The sequence below is a fragment of the Maniola jurtina genome, chromosome 8 (genome assembly GCF_905333055.1).
Source record: "Maniola jurtina chromosome 8, ilManJurt1.1, whole genome shotgun sequence".
Lineage (NCBI taxonomy): Eukaryota > Metazoa > Arthropoda > Insecta > Lepidoptera > Nymphalidae > Maniola > Maniola jurtina.
This window is the reverse complement of record NC_060036.1, coordinates 3,696,716-3,717,353: the sequence shown is the minus strand read 5'-3', so window position 1 is coordinate 3,717,353 and position 20,638 is coordinate 3,696,716.

The window sequence follows — 20,638 nt, the reverse complement described above, 5'->3', positions numbered from 1 at the left end:
CGCTAGTTGGTACTTTGCGGAGCCATCATAGAGGTGACTGCAGTACTCCATGCACGACCTGACTTGTGCTTGATACAAAGTAATCAGTTGGCGCGGCGTAAAGTACTGCTTGACCTTGTTAAGAATGCCTAGTTTTTTTGCGGCGGTTTTGGCTTTGGCTTCGATGGATCTTCCGAAGTTGATGTTAGCCGAGACGTCGAGACCTAGGAGATCTATGTGATCAGTGATGTTAATAGATATATTCCGGAAAGTGGGAGTCAAGGTAAAAGGACTCCGTTTTGCTGTAAGTAGACACGCCTGCGTTTTGGTAGCGTTAAACTCTACCAAATTGGCATCACCCCAATCTGAAACGTATTTCAGGGTAGAGTTTAACCGCAGTACCATTGCCTCCCTGAGTTCATTGATCTCAGAACTACTAGCGCGTGGACTGGATATGTATCTCTCCATTACTGTGCTGTCGTCTGCGTACCCAACGATTCCGGGTCGTAGCAGATCGTTTATGTGCAGCAGAAAGAGAGTAGCGGAGAGAACAGACCCCTGAGGAACACCGGCATTAGTGACCATGAGATCAGACGAGCAGCCGTCGATAACTACTCGGAAGGATCTTTCGCTCAGGAAGTCAGATATCCAGTCGCACAAGCTCGATGGAAGACCGTATGCCGGAAGTTTGTTAAGAAGACTGTCATGCCAGACCCGGTCGAAAGCCTTAGAAATGTCAAGAGTGTCCTGTTAATCTTGATCCGCTTTAGACTCAGTCCGTTTCTACAAATGTAGACTACCTATGTGAATAATAATTTAGAGTTATCGTGCAAGTTTAATTTTTACAAATTGACTGCGTCTATAGCGGATTACGATTAAAAGAGTGCGGACGCTGATGTTCGTTGGAACATGTTGTTTCTATGAAGCGCCCTATCTAGTGGAACATTTATATCGCTGCCATACCCACAATTCAGCCTTCCAGGATCTCATTAAAAGAGCTTCTAAATGTACAATTTATTTTGTTACAGACTCCCTACATTGTTTCCCTTACAAGGATCACCACTTACTTGGTTAGTATCGTTTTCCTTCAATTAGAATTTTAATGTGGAAACCGGCAAAGTTCGGTGGAATTAAATTACGTAGGTACACTAATGACTACTTAATATAATTAATTGAAATTGAGCACTCAAATGTTGATGTTAACTTATATACAATATACATATATCTTTTTGTTGTTTTCTGAGTGTATTTAATTTCATTTTTTTATTGGAAATTAGGTAGGTATAAGATAACGGACAGTTCTATAAAATAAATTTAAGACTAAATTAAAACTAAAATAATCTTTTTATTTGTGGATGAAAACAATATAATAATATAAGTAATAATAATAGTTTATTTTCAGGCAATTTTTTTTTTACACCCATTTCTTAAATATAAAATAAAATAAAATAAAATAGAATAGAATACAAGAGTAAAATAAAAATTATTTACGGTTGTTGCCACGATGCACGGCAAGCCAGTACTTCGGTATGCGATTTTCAGGACACTCAGAGCATACCCTGAGGATCTCGTTCTGAGAATTGCGGATGCGGAACCAGAAAGCCGCAACCCGAGATCTAATAATCGCGAAATAATCGGGCACTTTGGCGTCAGCAAACATGCCCGACGCGCTGCAGTATTTAGGCAGTTTCATCAGAATACGGTATGCGTTATTATACTGCACTCTGATGCTGCTACGTGCACTTGCGGTGACGTTGACCCAAAGCTGACACGTGTAAAAGCATTGACAATATGCTCTAAACAGTGTCAGCTTCGCCTCAGAACTACACCGCGCAAATCTGCGTGCGAGCATGTTGCACCGAACAGACAAAGCCCTTCTTTCTCGTTCCATGTCTTGGTTATCACGTAGATCCTCAGTTAAAATATGCCCCAGATACCTGAATTGCGCCACCCTTTCTACAGGAACTCCATCTAAGAAAACCGACGGGATCCTCTCCGGGCCCTTGCCTGCACGGAAAACCATCATCTGCGTCTTTTAGGATATGTTAGGAAAAATAAAAATACCATAATTGTAGAACATATCTATTTTTAAAATTTTAACTATATGTTTTTTTTGGGAGCTTTATTCTGTCTGGCAGTATTGAATATTAATTTATTAATAATCTTCTGTAAAATGTTATACATAAAAATCTAGACTCAGACTTTAAGAAAAGTGATTAATATTTTTACATAGGTACGTTTAGCGGCTGATACCTATAAATTGGCCCACGGCACAAATTATAGGTAGGTATCAGCTGCTAAATGCGCATTCTATTATCCCACACATTTTGTTTCTCAGAAAATAAGTAACGTCTGGCGGTTCCTCCTCTGTAAAGACTGAAAATTATACATTGCTCTCACTATCATCGTTAAGTATCGTTCTTTCTACCCGTCACTAGGTGAATGGACGACATCAGGGGATTCACAGGGTGCCGCTGATCTCAGGCGGCCGCGGCGGCCCAAGACTGTGGCGTGTAGAAGTACAAGGAACCTATGCTCAGCAGTGGACGTCTACCGGTTGTTGATGATGATGATGACGATCATCCTTTCTAGAAGCAATGGTATAGCCTGCACCAAATAGATATTCTATATGCCCACTTCACGAAAAACTTTCTGGAATGTAGATGCCAGTAGCTTTTACAACAATTTTATAGCCCGTGTACGATCGCAGGTTAGGTATGATATCGTTAACCAAAACTTGAGACCACACGTACAAACACCAGGAGCTAAGATAAGATTTATGCGGTTGCCGAGAGCCGCACAATCTAAGTGAAGCCCTCACGGGCTACGCCATTATTCCTATCCACTTATCTCCATTAAACTCTGCCTGGCGCTAAGATGTCTAATTCGAACTGTAATGCCCCTCTAAAGTTATAACTTTGAATTGAAGTGGGCAAACCCAAACTTGGGTTTCATAACTTTTCTAGATAAGATTGACTATTGTCTGAAATTAATTTTATCGAATATAATCAATCCATCTGTAATCTGTCCATAGATTACTTAGCATTTTGCAAAGTTGCCATTAATTAAATATTTTTCAATTGTGATTTTGACGTTTAGACAGTTTTTGTGTAAGAATGTTTTAATGTTATCCTGAATACAAGTATCCAACTATTCAAACTCAGCCCTTAAATATAAAAAAACATAAGTTTTCTTTTCGTAGATATATTAGAAACATAATAAATCCTCAAACTGAGTTAATATTCGTAATGTTTATTTATATCCTATCTCAAACTAGTTAATTCGCACGAGGACAAAAGGCAAACTGAATAAAGGGTAATCTGACCCAGAATCACAGAATGGTTTACTAAAAGTAACATAAGCTCCCGAAATATAATTTATAAGGTATGATATAAATATTCAATTCTAAAAGATCATTGTTACCTCACTATCTGCCGTGAATAAGGTAATATTGTTATACATAAACAAGCAGCTTCGGGGCCCCTGTCACACTCACCTTGCAATAAATTTTAATGGAAACACACCGGGGCGAAATGAACTACTTAAATAGTTTAAGGAAACAAGGGCAAAATATCTCTTAATAAATTAAAACATACGTTTTACTTTAGTAGCTGCGAAATGGAGCTTATTAACGCTTCAAAATATTGCGATGAAAGTTTTCAAGTTAGCCAAAAATGTCTCAATAAAGGGATAATTCAATATCCAATCACTTCGAATCAATCAATTAAAATAGACTTATACAAGTACAGTAGAAGACGTGTACAAAATGACAGTTTTAATCATTGGTCCATGGTTATTTTTGTATCGGTCCAAAGATGCGCTCACTGTTGCTATCAGTGTCAAAAAGGTGAAAATCATTTTCTATTACTAGAGTGCTTGAAATAAAGTATGATGGGAACTGTTTATATAGTCGATGGAAATATAATTACTTGAGAGCTTTCCTGTAGGATGTTGTTTAAACTCTTAAACTATAAATTTACCTAGTTATATCAAAACAATACGCTGTGGATCTGTTCCTCTTTATATGACCTGTTTTTAAAAAGTACCTTCGCGACGATGTGTGCTTTATGTATTTGTAAAAAAAAAACTAAATAAAACTTTTTATATAGATTTGTAATACCTAGACAATAGAAATAACCAAAAATGATACAATAAGTATTATCTTCACGAAGTTACTGAAGATCAAATTTTCTCACAAAGCAAAGTTTTTCTCAAACACAGATGAGCCATCTCAAATGTAAGCACAATACAGATCTCCGCGTGAAGTCAATCAACTGAAGACTTCGGAGAAAAAATACACTTCAAAAGAAACTTCTCTTTGTCAATATTTACTTAAGAATACTTTTATACTTATTTCTTCAAGATTTGATCAAATTGTATTTATTTTGCGCGTTCGCTTAAATTGATTGTTTGAAGTTGTTCTATAAGTCCTACCTAGCTAGTTTGTGCCCATACCTTGTTTGCGTACGGGTTGCGATGAAGACATCTTTAAACTAAATGGTTATACTATAATTAATTACATGCCACTTGGTAAAGACGATAAATGAGTGCAGAGGATATTTTTTTATTTTTCACTTCACATATAACTTTTCAAATTGTAATCTTTATCACTACGCATAAGGAGTGGTGCGTAGCTGCTATTGGCTATTTGTGTTAGCCTTAACTCTTAAGTACTTATGTCTAATGTTTCCATAGCTGACCAGATAAGGCAACACTTGTAGATAAGATGAATTAATCACATAAGAAACTTCTTTGAGAAATATGTAGTTTGTCTTGTCCGGCGCTTTAGACATTCTAAAGTTTGGTTTTTCAGTTGTAAGTATACAGTTTAGTTTACGCCAAAACAATATGGTCCAACTTTGCGGCATGTTAATACGGGGACGCAGTGTAAAAGAATTTAAAATGTAGCAAGAAATCGTTAGCAGACAGTCGGTAGGACTATCGCACCAATCAGATTATATAGATGACGTGAAAAAAACACCGGCCAAGTGCGAGTTAGACTCGCGCACTGAGGATTCCGTACTCAATTTTTTTTCCAACATTTTGCACGATAAATCAAAAACTATTATGCATAAAAATAAATAAAAACCTGTTTTAGGATGTACAGGTAAAGCCCTTTCATATGAAACCCCACTTGGTATAGTTATCTTATTTTGAAAATTGAACCACATTTTAATTTTTTTTAATGATGTACCCACAAGTTCGCGGTTTTCAGACTTATTCCTGTAATTGAATAAGACCTCCTAACTACATAATTTCATGATTCTAGGTCAACGGAAAGTACGCTATAGGTATCTTGACAGACACGACGAACAGACAGACAACAAAGGGATCCTATAAGGGTTCCGTTTTTCCTTTTGAGGTACGGAATCCTAAAAATATCAAGTTGCACATCAATTCTGATGAGTTCGCTAAACATATCTCCGCCTATCTCCGCTTTGATAGATACCGGGCCTCAGCTTTTATTAAGCCTACTGTCTTACTTTGACAGCTACAGTGTGACGATAGCAATTACCTCTGATTGGCCGACGGTCTCTCACTATTGGCTGAAAAGTATTGTTGCAGCAAAACTAGCATAAATTCAGACAATCACAACTGACATTGTAATAATGATAGATTAAGCTTTTTCGCAATCAACCAGCAGTTCATGTTGACCCTACGCAATTAGGGAGTGCTGGCCAAGGTGTAAAAGATGTTTGTGAATTGCACCAAGATTATAGTTTGTTTGTGTGCATGAGTAGAAACCAACACTAGTCGGCAAGCTAAATACTTGTTTTACGAGTAGATCCTAAAATTAGGCGCACGCAGTGGGCCGAAACACTCCACTCCTGGTCGCAAGCAGCAAACATTTGCCAAATGCAGTTGCTAGTTCAGCCAACGTTTGTACAAGAAGTATTCCGCACGCATTTACTTACTTATATCGGTAAAGAAAAGAGTAAACACATAGTTTATTTATACGTTTATTAGATTGGGTAATGACATTATTCGTAAAGGAAGTATAAAGAGGGCTGCCAAGCAATTGGGCAGAAGCATCGATGGGCAGAAGCGACGCGCGTTGAGATAAAGCGTTATTTACACAGGCTATCAGGCTTGAGTGTATCGTAACTTCTGCTAAATGCCTTGCTTCTACTCTGTTACTAGTCTTAACAATTTTTCTTCACTTGAGACTTAAAAAGTCTTTGAGGACGGTATAACTTAGTGGTATAATTAGAATTATTCAAATAGGTTTCATTTGTGCCAACAGAGTGGGCGTAGACACTTAGGAGCTTGACCTGCATTTTATGTGAATTGGCGAAAACTAGGCAACATCAAACAAGTCACAGGGAACCGGTGGCTCCAGGCGGATCCAAGAGCCATAATAAGAGACAACGACGACAACAACAGTAGCTAGTAATTACAATAAAATATTGTTAGGTTTCACAAATAATCGGCCAAGTGTTAGTCGGATTTGTACACGAAGGGTTTGGTACCATCGTAAAAGAAACAACATTTTTTAATTTCTTTAAATTTTCAGTGGAGCCATTTTGGATTTTTTATTATTTGTTTTATAGCAGAAATAGAAATATACGATATGTAGCCCGTTGACAGACAGACGGATGTATGGCCGGGCAGCGGAGGCTTTGTAATGGGTCCCGTTGGCACACTTTCCGTACGGAACCCTAAAAAACGATCTCGCTAATAATTGTATAAATAGTGCCAGAAAACAATATAATCGATGCTCATCTGCAATTATTATCTCGTCCCCAATTATACGGATATTTGGTATTTAAATTCCATGAATTTATTTAATTACATTTACTGTCATAAATATTTATAAAGCAATAAAATATGTTTAAAATTTTATGCATGACGCATGCACGACGCGATTGCACAACACAATTCAGTTGTTGGGTCATATAAATTATCTTTAAAAAATTCAAAATTTACCTAAATTTTGAATTTTTCAAAGATAATTTAGGGCATTTATTATATTATTATATAGGGCATTAATATTATCTCATATAACACCAACTACCAATCCTACTGTTCGTCTGTGACTACCAATGGTTCAGAAAGAGAATTCTACTGAGAAAAGCTGGTAAAAAACTCATAAAAATATTTTTACTCTTAGTGTAAAGGTCCGGGTGACATTGACCTGACGGATGTTACATCAAGAATAGTGGGGGTCTCCAAAAATTTCTTTTTGCTATTGTATCGAGTGGGATGTCAAATAAAAGAGGAGACAATTCTGAGGTCATGAATATGAAAATGTACCTACTACAACATTAAAATACATCTAACGACAGAAAAACAATTTTATTATAATATTTCAGCGTTTATTAATACGATTGCAGTCGGGTTTTAGTTTTCAACTTTACCTTGTTACTTGCCAACTACACTATCTTGTGGGCAACTGAAAGGGTTTGAATATTTTAGTATGGAGCCTGGTCTACCTATCCATTTTGTTCTTATTTTAAAAAGGTTAAAATGAATAAAGCTTCATTAGTATTTTGAAAAATTGCTACAATTTTGCTCATTAATTTTGCGCTGTGCGTTAGACTGAATATTATGTACATACATATTATAATTGATTTGCGAACACCTACGCGCGTTGGTGTTACATCTACAAGCCGCTTCAATTGGAAAGGAGCCATAAATAGAACTCCTGAATATAGAATTTTGTATTAAAAACCCGACCAAGTGCGAGTCAGCCTCGCGCACTGAGGGTTCCGTACTTGGGTATTTTTCCAACATTTTGCACGATAAATCAAAAACCATTATGCATAAAAATAATTAAAATCTGTTTTAGAATGTACAGGTAAAGCCCTTTCATATGATACCCCATTTGGTATAGTTCTCTTACTTTGAAAATTGGAACATGTTTTAATTATTTTTTTAAATGATGTGACCACAAATTCGTAGTTTTCAGATTTATTCCTGTACTCATGCTATAATACCTACCTACCTGCCAAATTTTATGATTTTAGGTCAACGGGAAGTACCCTATAGGTTTCTTGATAGCGGACGGACGGACGGACGGACAGACATCCAGACAGACACACAGACAGAGAACAAAGTGATTCTATAAGGGTTCCGTTTTCCTTTTGAGGTATGGAACCCTAATAAATTAAACTTAACTTTATCAGTAATTTTCAGGAATGGTCAAGATTTTTCCACCAATCCATACTAATAAGTATTATAAATATGAAAATGAAATTTCAATTTTTAAATAGGCTACTTTCATGGTGGAAGGTTAAAGAGTTCCCTCGCGATTTTTTCAAATCTAAATTCTAAACCTACGCTGACAAAGTCGCGGGCGGGCAAGTTATGCAATAAAAACTTCCAATAAAAGGCAGAATTTATCGGAACATAAATAGATTCTCGTAATTTGCCGTCAACAATGGACCCAACCTATATAATATATTTTACTTTGACATTCGATTTTTCTTTCATTGAAACGCGGTATTATTAGGCGTCCAATCCGGCATAAGGAAACTTTCAAAGAGTTTTCGTACATTTTTTGATTATTTTTAGGGATCCGTGCCTCAAAAGGAAAAACGGAAACCTTATAGGATCACATTGTTGTTTGTCTGTCCGTCCGTCCGTCGTGTCAGTCAAGAAAACCTGTAGGGTACTTCCCGTTGACCTAGAATCACGAGATTTGGCAGGTAGGTAGGTCTTATAGCACAACTAAGGAACTTTTATTTTTTAACTAAGGAAAATTTAAATGTGTTTCAATTTTCAAAGTAAGATAACTATACCAAGTGGGGTATCATATGAAAGGGCTTTACCTGTAAATTCTAAAACATTTTTTTATTTATTTTATGCATAATAGTTTTTGGTTTATCATGAGTGTTTTACGTCAATTGTGGCGCCACATTAGGCGCGCCACTTTTATTTATAGAAGAATAGAATAGAATAGAATATGTTTTTATTCAAATAAACTTTTACAAGTGCTTTTGGATCGTCAAAATAATTTACCACATTTACACAATTAGTAGATATAGTAAAATCAAGCGAAATATACTACAGCTCCTTAAATTCTTTCAGTACTGATAAGTTTGTAAAGATCTCAAAGCATCAACACAACAATATTATTATTTTACGCGTAGGAATTCAGACCAGATACCTTCTTAGATGTGGTAAAGGAGCAAAGCTTTTCATCGCGCAGATGTATTGTGAACCATCAGTGCACGTTACAGGTATCGTTACGTCAGATTTATTTACAAAAAGATGCAGTTTAATTTCCCTTTCTTGAGAGAAAGAGAGGTTTAATCTGTAGTATGTAGGGTGCATACACATCAAATCAGAAGAAAGGTGAAAATATTATATTAAGACAATAGCTTGTAAGATTTCATTACAATATATAACATAAAACAAAATTTGCTGAGCTACAAACAATGTCTGACGAGGCTTCGTTTCCGCGGGATAATAGAATCAACATGGCACGCCACTCGACACAATGGCTGTGTTATGAATACATAACGAGACATTAGCTCGCGCGTATGTGCTTATTAACTATACAAATACAAGTGTTTATAGCAAGGCTTTACTCGAAGATGAATGTCCCGAGGGTAGAACTCTGTTGGTAAGTTAGCAGGATGACATCTACGCTTAGTAGTTCCATCATTAATTAATCTGTGACCTTCCTTAGATGTACAGTGACACAAGATTTTTGCTACTTCTGTATCGCTCGAATCTTCAGTAGCCAGCACAATCACTGCGACTAGAGACACACTTGTCTTGAGGCCTTGCAAAGCTTTGTTGATAAAAATATAGCCGCGAGAAAGCGTTGTCATACTGACATACTGATCGTGCTCGGGTTGCAGCTCTACATACTGTGTGCTTAGTGTATCTCCAGCGTTGGCAAAATTTTGGTCAAAAACGACCTAAGGAAAGCAGAATGGTGTGCAGTACCGATAATAATCTACACTGTGGCGATGCGCAACCGGTTGGGGGGACGTTAATGTGACAGAGTTGTAAATTCTCCCATAAGACCAAGATGTGGAACTTTGGCTGGCATACTAGAGGGCCTACGGTGAATAATACTAATAATAATATTTTAAATACAAAGTGGAAGTTTATACCCAGTTGACAGTTTTAGAAAAAACAAAAAAAAATACCCGGCTGAGTTTGTTGTGGGCTCTTCTCAGACTTGGGCGCGTTTGGAACCCTCGAAGCTTTAGTTTTAATTAAGGTAATTAATTATCACCACTATATCGTATAAGTTTAACAATTTCGACCATCAAAAGTAAATTGTACCTACTTTGAATAAATAATTTTGACTTTGACTTAGACTTAGCACGCCTTTGCACCTAACGTATTTTCAGTGGCCGATTGTGAGCGCGAGTTGCACAGTTTATTACTTTCCCGTAAATATTCAACTTTTTGTTTACACCAAATCACACTACGCTATATTCGCTGACTTTTGGTGGCCCATTTGAACACCACGCTGCTACGCGTTACGAACGCAGACTCGCTACTTACTCGTAGCTACAGCGTAGCAGGTAGCAGTCCGAATAGTGTGAACGAAATATGCAGTCCGACTTCACATTCACACTGGGGCTCACAGTGAGCTTGCTCATATAGTGGTGGCTGGCGTAACACTAGGTGTCTATGTGTGAACGTCCACTTTGTACGGCTTAGTGGACGGTTTGATGAGCAACAAAATCTGATTTGTGACTGAAATTCAATTAGTGAGAAACGAACTAATGATCACATAACCACAATCACACATGAAGGAAAGTGATGATGTGGCCTAAGATTTTGATGTATACGTGAATAACAATAACGAGTCGTTATATTTTTTGTGTCGCATCATTATTTTTTCGACAACGTTCATGTGAAATAAATTTTCAGTAGGTAATAAAAAAGTTTTAAGTATCAAAAATTGCGGAACAGGCAGGAGCTGAACCTGCGTCCCTAGTATTGATGCAATTTCTTAGATTGTTAAAAAACAACGTTCAAGTGCGAGTCGGACTCGCACACGAAAGGTTCCGTACTATCATATAAGAAATAACACTTTTATTTTTTATTTTCATATCGGCACTTTTGAAATGTATTTGTTTAATAACCGTTATAGTATTTGGTATTATAGCGGTTTGGTGTGCAATACACATTCTGGAAAAAATTGAGGCCTCTACCTATAATGGTTCACGAGACCGCCCGCTGACAGACAGACAGCGCGGAGTCTTAGTAATAGGGATCCACTCTCTTGTACGGAACCCTAAAAATACGGAAATCTCGTCATCGGTAGTAAAGGTACTATGGTCTAAACCTCCATAACCGCGATAGACAGAGAAATGCAGGTACAAAACCTGCCGGTTTCACAATATTTTTGATATTGTATTAAAAAAAAATCGAAATTGCCTTCGAGAATAGTACTTAAACACTAATAAAATTATAAAAGGTTTATGTGGGACCACAAGCAAAATAGTTTGTATGTCACAAGTGATGGTGCCATCATGAATGGTGGGCAGGGCCACTATGTTGGTATGCACTTCAAGGTTTTAACGGGCGAAGTTTATAATAGTATCAGGCTCCATATCAAAACGAGTCGGTTTTGTGATAAGGAGCAATAGTCGACAGAACTCCTACAATGAAACCAAATAAATGAAACAACTTTCTTTGCGACACAAACAACTTTGTAACAAACATCATGGATTTACAAAAGCCTCTCTGGAGTCTTCAATTTCGAAGTTTCAGGGTAAAAAGTTGTAAAGGGAGAGCATTTTAGATCGGATTAGGCATCTTGGGCGAGGGAAGCACGGAATAATAGAGGAAAGTTCCAACAGGCTCGATTCAGATTGTAGAGCTTCCGAGGCAGTGTTGCCACTTTTGTGGTTACTAACCTTGTTGTGGGTAGTTTAACTATCTTGTAGGTCTTGAAATGTAGCCTAACGATAAATGTTGCTCCTATTATATTAAAATTCTTTGCCACCAAAAAAATTGGGGACCTAAGTTTCTCCAGGTGAAGCGGCAACCGGTTATTAAAATCAATCGCCTTTCTATTGCCAGATTTTCACTTGTAAGTAAAAGCTTACAGTCTAGTGTTTAGCTTATTCGGTTGCTGAGGTCTTGTGTTTGAAGAGTCGGGCCAAAAAATGTAATTAGTGGTTTTCCTATTATTATTATTTTTATTAGCAACCCGGGATTGGGAAGTGGCGAGATTGCACCCCCACGCCTCAGATTGTATCGTATCTGATTGCCGCCTCATAGGAGAATGAGAGTGAGAGAGTATTTTATATTACCTTGTGATATTTTAAGGTATTTAACAAACTATATGGTAGCAACACTTGCTTTGGAAACCTCGGCTGGGGATTACGCAGAGCGTACTCCATACTCGTAAATTTTCCCTTTAGCTTCTGGTGCTTAACGTACGATCCTACTGTGGCCAATATCAGTTTACAATATGAAATATATTTTGTGCATTAAAGTTGTTGCATAACAATTATTACAATTAGGATTTTTGATATCTGCAGAATATTATGATATGTATAAGTAGGTATATGTATTGTATAGGGTAAGTCCAGGGGAGATGGCCTTAAAGGAGACATGGCCAATTCTAATATTTCAAATACGCTGTTCAAAAATTTCTCGCTTCATGGGCCTACTTGTCGTTTAGTTCGCCTCGAGCTGTGTGTATGAACCTGTGTAACGCATAATCATCGGAGAGAAATGTATCAAAATGTATGTAAAATCTGTCTTCATTATTTCGTTCACTAGTCACTATTTTGTGTTCTACAGGTTTTATTTTTTCGTAAACAAGATAAAGTTGAAAACTAAAACCCGACTGCGATCGTCTTAATAAACGCTGAAATATTATAGTAAAATTGTTTTTCTGTCGCTTTGTATATTTTAATGTTGTAGTACATTTATATTTATGAACTCAGAATTTTACTCTTCTTTTATTTGACACCCCACTCTTTTTCTCAATTTTAAAAATTTTAGAGAGCCCCACTTTTTTCATGTAACATCCGTTAGGTCAATTTTTTTTCATATACAATGTAACCTATGCCACCCGGGCCTCTACGACGAATCGATTGACAACTCATTCATCAAAATCGGCAAAGTAGTTTAGGCGCTACGGTGGATCACACAGAATCTGGATACAAACATACACACATATATACATACATACTACATAGACTGCTAAAATCATAACCCTTTCTTTTGGCTTTTGGCCTTGGTAAAAAAATGAATTAAGTACTAAGCATTAATTGATCAATTCATATGAGAATGGTGCATTGTAATAACCTCACAATTTCGAATGCTTTGCTTACGTCATACTTATTATCATTTTTGCTGTGACCATATCATTTCGCCCGGAAGATTAGAAGAGATGGTCTTACAATATAGTCGGTGTATGATGGCCATGTTACAATTTGTTATGTATTGATTGACATTAGGGTTTTCATATTGTTTTCAGGTGCTTAATAAGTTCCAAAGAAAGGCAATTGCTTGAAAAGAAAAAACCTGAAAATGCGAGTTAGGGTTCAACAAAAAAAAAACGAGGCTCAACCCACCGCACTTATCCTAATAATTCAATAATACAAAAATAATAATTTTCACCCAGGCATTTCACCTGAACATGCCTTAACGCTGCGAAAATACGGCCAAATTGAGAAAACATTAATTTCCGGCAAGTTCTTAGTTGAATTTTCTTACGTAGTATCGCATTACTTTGCGCACTGTAATTTGTTTTATTAAAGGGTGTACTTATATTTACGAGGACATATTAATATTTTATTAACTTTGGCGTTCGAAGTGCATCGTGCGATGTCGCCATTATGACAAAGTAAATAAAGCTTTTTATAGTTTGAATTTTTATTTACAAAAACCGGTCAAGTGCGAGTCGGGCTCGCATACGATGGGTCTTGTATTTTCGCACAAGATATATTATATAATATTTACACGTAGAACTCTGTAATTTAATAACGGTCTGCGCTATTTATGTGTGATTTAGCAAATAAAATTTTTGTAAACACGTTTCAAAATATTATTTTGTATAATATAACCACAAATTCACGGTTTTCAGATTTTTACTTGTGCTATAAAACCTACTTATATGCCAAATTTCATGATTCTAGGTCATCGGGAATTACTCTATATAGGTTTTCTTGATAGATGCGACAGACGGACAGAGGGACAGACGGATAGACGGAAAGACGGGCAGATGGACTGACGGGCAGACGGGCAGATGGGCAGACGGGCAGACGGACAGAAGTACAAGACGGACAGAGCGGCAGACGGGCAGACGGACAGACGTACAAGACGGGCAGATGGGCAGACGGACAGAAGAACAGGCGGACAGGCGGACTGACGGGCAGGCGGGCAGGCGGGCAGGCAGTGATTCTATAAGGGTTTCGTTTTTCCTTTTGAGGTACGGAACCCTAAAAAGCACTGCACCTTGGCTCCACTTCACTCTGCCATATGCATTGGGTCAAAAGCAGGTCAAACATAAATTCGAAAGTGTGTAATACAATATACAGATTGCAGTCGTAATGGTACGCAACTGCAGAGACGCGGCACCTACGAGTATGCACGCTCGACGGTGTCATGCCCGCAGTATTATAGTCCTTTACGGCGTTTCGTCAATAAACGATTTCCAAGAAACTACTAGCCTTAATCTACTTTTATGATACGAATATTCATACCTCTCGATTCAAATATTCACATTTAAATCTTTACAGAGTTAAATTACTCTTTATCTCAGTTCCGGAGTGACGCAACTTAAAATGAAGAAAAAGACTAAGTCATGGAAATAAGAGACTAAGGATTTTAATTTAAATTTACAGTGCTAATAAAGTGACTGTGAGACTTTCCTTTGTAAGAAAATTATGAAAGACTACTTTGAAACTTAAATATTCACAATTCATGTTATCCGCTACAGTTAACAAGAATTTAATAACATTGTACTAATTGTATCTCAGCTTTTTTCCGTTTTGGTTGAATTTGTTATGATAACAAGTCATAATTTTAAAAAGACTGAAAAAACTTGCGTAGATAATATGCGTGATATAAGCTGCTGAAGTAATGCATGCAATAAGCTCATACATCGACGCATATGCTGACGTGTGCCGTACCCATGCACTACGCAGACGCTTGCGTCAGTATAGTGTTTACATTCTATCACAAGCGGGAGAGAAGATGCAAGAGATATTACTTGCACCATAGGGTTCGATGCAAGCATTGTTGCCAGCAAATATGAGGCATGCGCATAGGCCTACATCTGGGTCTACTAGAAGTCAATGAACGTTCCGTAAATAGGTCATTCGAAGTAGGTGGGGCATTGAACCGAGGTTTGCACGCTTTAAAATGCGGGATTGAAAAATACTAAATCACTAAAACTAAATTACTTAAACCTAATTAGAATATAGACGGTAAATGACCTAACATAATTTTTATAAATATACCTACTAACATTTTATGCATGTAACTTTAATTTAATTTAAGTACAAGTTAGTAATATGTGGTTGACGTAGTGGGTAGCACGTAAAGTATTACTGTATTATTTTTTAGCACTGCGTGCTACCATTTGTTGATCCGAATAAATAAATATATATATATAATAAACTACAAGATAAGGCAAATGGTTACTGGCATTGTATTGTGTTAAAGTAGTATAATAATAACGCTTAGTTTATTCTAGCGTTCTGTTTACACCCTGTATGGTTCAAATTGGTATTTTATAAAAAAAAACATGGAGAAGACTCGCGGACACCCACTTCACTTACGATGCCAGCACTTCTGCCTTTATAATAGAGTAAATAAATAATTTTGAGTATTCATCAAGAAAAACCCCGCGCCACGGGTTTACTCCACTTTGCCCGTGTAATGCACCATTCTAAAGCATTCTGTAAAGAACTATAAAAAACAAAACAAGACTCCTTACTTCTTTACAAACAAAAGAGTAATAAATGATATATATGTAGGTACTATAAATTATTTGCTCTGCAGAGCAAGCAAGGAAAGCGTTATCATTAATCAGTAAAACAATACACAAAGCTGTCTGTGTGGATATAATTTGATGAATTAGGTAAAATAGATATCCATTGAGCGTGGGAATTGTTCAGGTATTCATTGAAATGTATTTGTAAAGAAAATGTGCATTTAGTATTCACTCGAGATCCATATAAAGGTAACCCACTGGCCTGTATTAATTTCGTGTTGTAGGTAAGTTGTGATCTACCCTCTTCACGAGGCGACTCGAAATGATATGAGTATGAGAGTGTGGACGTTGCTTTGCCTCGCTTCAGACTGCCGTGTCGTTACGCTTGGCCTCCTAAGCGTTCTGCACTTAGGCCGATATCTACATAGACTCCATAGCAAAGTCATTTTGACTTTGCTACAGACACTTTATCACTTACACTTTAACTTAAGACACTGCTAAAACGAGACAGCGTTAAACCGCTGGCATAAATCTGTCTCGTTTTAACTGAAACTTAAGTTTAAGCAAAGTCTAAGTGCGCTCTGTTGATTTCAACCTTAGTGTCGGTTTTTTAGCCGGAATCGAAAAGTACTGAGGCATGCGGACAACTGAATAAAGGTGAACGCACGCTTATCCGAGCCAAACGCGTCGAACGAGCCGAACGAAACGAATTTTAGAATCCTGTATATGAAATCTCATGAAACCTCGCACAATTTTCGACGCGGGGAAGCCGCGTCGAAAATTCTAAAATTCGTTTCGTTCGACTCTTTCGACGCGTTCGGCTCGGATAAGTATGCGTTCACCTTAAAATGCAAAATAATGCTTTGCTTGCCATGAGTTGTGCGAAGGCTTCCGTGAGGCTGGCTCACAAGGGTGTGGATGTAGTTATAGCGTTAGGTACGTTATGTTATAGTGTTAATATTTTCATAATGAAATGACAGCGAACCGAGCCGCTTGCTGCGAAATTCAACCACAAATCAAAATCCAATAAGTTTTATAACTTTGATCAAACCTCTGTGGTTTATTGAATGCGTGCTACTTAGTGTTACTTAGTTGTATTTTCTTGTATATAAATAATAATGTAAAACAAGTGTAAATTAAAAATTTTTAACACCGTCGACAAGTGAAGGTTACAATAACTAGAAAAGAGCTGATACTTTCAAACGGCTGAACCGATTTTCTTGGATTATAGCTAAGAACACTCTCGATCAAGCCATCTATCAAACAAAAAAAAAAAAATTAACATCGTTTCATTAGTTTAGGAGCGGCGATGCCACAGACAGATACACAGATACACACGTCAAACTTATAACACCCCTCTTTTTGGGTCGGGGGTTAAAAAAACTATGAGGAAACCGATTAACCTACATATTACATAGCACAAAGATTACTAAACTCCCATGGGTCAGTCTCGACCGATAGATGTCCACAGCTGAACGAAGGTCTCTTGCAAAGGTGTTTCGCCGTTCGCATCCAGCCACTTCTGCCAAGTATAAGTACTTCTGGGAGTCTGGGAGACCCCCCACTAGTTAGATTATACTTAGTGAGGGGTCTCCCAGCGCTGCGTTTTATGGTACGAAGTCATCATTCAAGCGCCTTGGAATCTGAGCGTCTATAGGTTCTTTGATCCATTCCATCCATTTCGAAGTGCCATCTGTACCAGGTTGAAAATAATTTAAATGTTTTTCTTTTTATATTTCTTTACACAAATTACGAAAGGTTACGTTTTCGCAATTTCAGTGACATTTATATCTGCGTAGATATTATCTTCACAAAAAATGCCCCCAAGACACTTTATGACTTGTAAGTTTATAGTCGGGGTTTAATAAAACTCCGTCGCTTCATAAATATACGCGGGGCGAAATATTTTTTCATCTTCTTTTATGTATTTGTGATAGAACGTTTCCCTAGTTTTATTCTTGAGGCATTTTGTCTCACCGTGGTCGATAAAGAAGCTATCGACTATTTTCTCGCTCAAAAAACGTATAATCGATGACATCGATGATTCTGTGTCAATAAAAGAGATAAATATATTAATAGTTGGTCGCTGACAGTGCACTGCATAGTGCATAGGTACCGGCGAGAACATTCTCTCTCCACCCGTTTATCGCGGCCACAAAAGCTATCAAAGAAAAACTCGCTTATAATGACACTCTCTTGGCAGTCGAAATGGTCAAAATACTCACGCAGTTTGTGCTGTGTTATATAGATGTATGAAAAGACATATAGCTATATGCGATGGGCGATTACTCGCCCGTCACACTCGAACATTCGCTTACAACAAAATTATGCCCACTACACACTCGCTTTCTGTTGTTCACTTCTTACTAGTTTTTAACTCAGCCCGTTTTTCGTTAATCGTCGGCTAAAGTAAATTGCGATTTAACCATGAACAGTTGTAGCCCTAACGACCTTACATATATCAAAGACAGCAAATATGTTGACAAGAAATATGTTGCCAACATACCTACAATGATTAATAGAAGCGACTTAAACAAAAGACGATCAGTTTATTGTTGAGCGATTTCAAACCATTTTATAGCAATCGTTACAGCACTGGAGCCGGAACCATTAACAGCGAGGACAATGGAATCATTTTAAACGTCATTTTGTTGCCACTTGCCGTCGTAAATGACGAGAAATGGTTGAAACGTGAATTTCAGTTTTGCCAGAGAGAACTGTGCTGCAAGTATTAATTTGTGATTTTCAAAGTAAAGTACTTATAAGTAAATAGCATGTAGTGGCTAAACCCTATTTGGAAGCTTGGGATTTGGAGAAAACTCGCCGAATGAACTGAAAACATATCTCTGAATATATTTACCTATATTTTTACTAACTTACTTAATTCTTTTATAACTTAGCAATTAAAATATGAAATAGGGGTAACCCCATATAAAAAGTGTTAAGTATTTATTATACTATTCGTGTGAGAATCCGACTCATGACGATTTTTTTTTCAAACTTTGTTTTCAATATCACCTAAACTGCAATTTACATAAATAAAGGTAACGCTGAGTTAATGTTATGACCGCGTTCATGGGCCTGTGCTTCAATGACCGGAAACATGCCGATAAGGTCAAGCCTAAACTGAAATATTTCTCTGCAGTAAATATTCTCAAACTCAAATTAATTTCATATAGTAACATTTGTAGGTGAAGCCTCGACCTTTTGTTACAAGTTCCCTAACTGTGGTGAACTGTGTCATAGTCTAGAGTTAACATCATTGGATTGATCAGAAAACTAATACGGTTGTGAATTGGGAATAACAAATAGTAAAAAGATCAACACCAACACAACCTATTTTATACTGCTACGTTTAAAAATCAGAATATTAATGAGGAGAACGATAAACATTAAAAAGTTACTCTCTGACAAATTGAATTACCTACAACTGCATAAAGGTTAACGAGTTAATCGAACATTAAATTAATTTTACCCGAATTTTCGCTTGAATGGGTGGGAATTTTTTAAAGCCAATATCGTAATTATATTAAAGGTACGCAATATACGTAGTGTATTATTAAATAATTTTTCAGTACTTCCTAAGGGCCAAGTTTTCATAAAACATTATTTAACTAAAGAATTTGTCGTTTTGACAGTTTTGTATTGGAAATCTGTCAACATGACTTTATTCGTCGGTTAAAGATTATTTTGACGATTTAATTGCCAAATAAATAATCTTTAACCAAGAAAGATGTACAAAACCACCAAGCATTACTTCGCAGGGTAACCCAGGGGAGATTCCGGACACAGGTTCGAATCCTGCCAGTTCCGAAATTTCTGATTTGTATTTAAAATTACATACAATTACATTTTATCAAGCACTTTTATAATTTCCGCCATCTCCTTGTCAATGTATGATAGGTCACATAGAAAACTGAAAATACTAAAGCAAGTTATTATACACACTGAGCACGCACGACATGCGGCGGCAAACGGAAAAATACAATTGACTTCAAAACATGAATAGTTTCGACAAAGAGAATTACACAGAGGAAAAATATTTTCATCCAAAATTTACAAAGCGTATAACAGAGGACTTTCCGTCTCGTAGTTCTATATAGGTACTAACTTAGTTTCATTTTCATTAGAATATTAAGCATCCAAAGTCAACGAAATTTTCTGGATATGTTTTAGAGACTAATAATATCTGCGTCTGTAGAATCAAAATGTTTAGTTTTAAAGTAACACGGGTTTGAAGATTTATGTGTAAATCCTTGAACCGATGTAACTTTAAAACAAAATGTTTTAAGGGAAATCTGGAGAAAATACAGACACAGGAGACACAGATTTTAATTTTAATCTATTTGCTTAATCCCAGGTCCCACAAGCTAAAATGACAGCTAGAAAGGTCAAATTTAAAAATAATGCTACCAGCTTAGCAAAAATAGTGTTGTCCTCTGTTTCCGGTTTAGATTAAAATCGTTATCAAATAATTTTTGTGCATAATAAGTAAAATAAACATACGAAATATGTAATTACGAGATTCAAAAATAGCAATAAACACGTATTATTTAAAAGACTTAAAGAATAATTAGTAACAAAAAATACAAAAATAATTCACCTAAGGATTTTTGCAATAATATGTAAAACTCATAAATTTAGAACCAAGCCATACTTATTTCATCCTAATATTCTAAACAAGTGTAAATTAAAAATTTATAACACCCCCGACAAGTGAAGTTACAGTAACTAGAAAATACCGAAAAGACCTGATAACTTTCAAACGGTTGAACCGATTTTCTTGGA